Source organism: Chenopodium album, chromosome 17 (assembly GCF_948465745.1).
Source record: "Chenopodium album chromosome 17, dcCheAlbu1.1, whole genome shotgun sequence".
Taxonomy (NCBI): Eukaryota; Viridiplantae; Streptophyta; class Magnoliopsida; order Caryophyllales; family Amaranthaceae; genus Chenopodium; species Chenopodium album.
The window spans coordinates 15,131,774-15,134,245 of NC_137850.1; the positions used below are offsets into that span (position 1 = coordinate 15,131,774).

Consider the following 2,472-nt stretch of genomic DNA (forward strand, 5'->3'; position numbering starts at 1 on the left):
TGCTAGATCTCCGTTTAGAATAATTATGGACTCCTTCTTTTGGGGAACCTCCACCGTAGTAACAAAATATCAAAAGGGGTAAGTGTTTAGGACAAGAGGGGCTAGGTTGCACAAGTTCACAAGTATTTCGCTAGAGTTTTTAGGTTATTTTCTGTCTGTTTAAGCCTCGATTAAGCTTTTATTTATAGGGAACGATTAGGTTTAGGGTTACGAGCATTCTGCCGCAGCAGGTGTCGCGCGCAACAGGATGAGTTGCGCGCGGCATCCCAGCGCTAGTGATTAGGTTGCGCTGCTATGGGTAGCGCAACTAATTGTCTTGCGCGCGGCTTTATGGTAAGATTCGATTTTATATTATCCGTATAATTCTAAATCTTCCGCAGCGCAACTCTGGAGGTTACGCTGGGTGTCGCGCGCAACTGAATTAGCTGCGCGCGACAGCCGAGCGCGACTGTTTGAGATGCGCGCGGCTTTTCCTGCAGCAGCACTAGAATTTAACCTAGGCGCTCCTAAATCCGTCATTATTGGGTTTTAAGTACGGGCTTAAGCTTAATTATGATCGGATTTAGTTAATTGGACCTTTGTTTTGGCTTTTATCTTTAATTTAGGCTAGTCTTTTGTGTTTTGTGGCTTAACCAGTTCTCCATAAGTATTCTTCACTTTCATCCAACATGAAGATGGTTTTATTTATCGTCATTTCACTTCCTGTCGGGACAGGAGGCCAAAAGTAGATATCTACACAAAATGATGTTAGTAGGTAAGAGTTCCCCTAGTTGAATTCTTTGGTACACCGAATATGGCATAAGGCTAACAATAGCTCCTAGGTCACACAAGGCATTCTCAATTTGCATTTTATAAATGGCACAAGGGATGGAAAAGTTTCCGGGGTCTTTTAGCTTAGGTGGCATCTTGTTCATTATGATTGCACTACAATTCTCGGTCAAATTAACCGTCTCTACACCATCACAAGTCCTCCTACCACTCAAAATTTCTTTGAGGAATTTTGCGTAGTTAGGCATTTGGGTGACAACTTCGGTAAATGGTAAGGAAAGGTGAAGTTGCTTAAGCATGTCAATGAATCTTCCAAATTGTTCATCTAACTTGTGTCTCACGAATTTTTGTGGATAAGGAAGCTTGGGTTTCACAATTTCTTTCTTTACTCTCACCTCCTTAGGCTTCTCAATCTCAACCTCACTCAAAGATGCACCATCTCTCTCATCTTCAACCAAAACCTCTTTTGTGCCTTCCTTGGTCTCACTCTTCCTAGGCAAACTTTCCTCAAGAACCTTACTACTCCTTGTGACAATAGCATTGACCGGTCTCTTGGGATCTAGGCCTTGGGAAGGTAAAGAAAAAGGACTAGCCTGGTATTTTAAAGCATTAGCAAGTTGAGAAATTTGGTTTTTAAGCATCTTATTATGAGTCATCATTTCATTAAATTTCTTGTCACTTGCGGCCATGTAAGTGTTCAACCACTTTGTTTGATTTTCAATGATTTCTTCCAAATTGGCTCTATGAGAAGAAGAAGAGGATTGAACATAGGAATTATCATTTTGGGCCTTTGGAGCAAAACCGAGTGAGGGACCCCTTTAAGAATTATTTTGAAAATTTCCCCTATTTTGATTGTTCTAATTACCTCTACCTTGATTGTGGTTACCATACCCTTGGTTATGATTACCATAATTTTGGTTATGATTTTGGCTACTATAACCTTGGTTGTTATAGTTACCTCGGGAATTTTGGTTCCCATGGTTCCTATTACCACCACCTTATTTGTAGTTGTCAAAATTGCCATGGTTGTTGTAATTCCTATTCCATTAACCTCTTTGACTCTCAAACCTAGAATAATTATTATTTGACACATAGTTCACATGCTCATTCACATTTCCATCTTGATCATCACAAACATACATACATGCATGAGGGCAATTAGAAACATCATGATCATACGACCCACAATCATCACAAAACAAGCATCCACTAGGCATGTTACTAGAAGAGGGAGGGAGTTGAGAATTAGAAGACATACCTCTCCCCTTAGATAGGGAGGGAAGACTTGAAACTTGGTAGGTAGCACTTTCCAACTTTGCCTTGATAGCGGACATCTCCTTCCCCAAGTTTGTCATTTGTGAGGATAGATTGTTGATTGCAGTTAGATGATCAACCGAGTACACCGAAGAGCTACTCTTGCTAGTTGACTCTCTTTCTCCATCTTGCCAATCTCTATAATACCTCACTCGTCTTCAATTATGTCCACCACTTCCTCTTCTATTTTGTTCATGATAGGACCTCCGACTCCTCCATCTAAACATGATTTTCCTTGAGGACTAAGGCCTCCATAGAAGATTTGAATAATTTGGTACGTAGGAATTCCGTGGTGAGGACACTTTCTTTGATACTCTTTGTATCTCTCCCATGCTTCATAGAGACTCTAACTGGGCTTTTGCTTGAAACCTTGAATCAAAGCTCTAGCCT

The 2,472-nt window shown here is 40.7% G+C and overlaps 1 non-coding gene across 1 annotated transcript; it reads left to right on the forward strand.

The window, feature by feature from the left end:
* The first annotated feature begins 2,366 nt into the window (after positions 1-2,366).
* On the forward strand, positions 2,367-2,472 carry LOC145590329 (small nucleolar RNA R71). The gene has a single exon (XR_014101954.1). It is a non-coding gene; the product is annotated as a small nucleolar RNA R71 (small nucleolar RNA).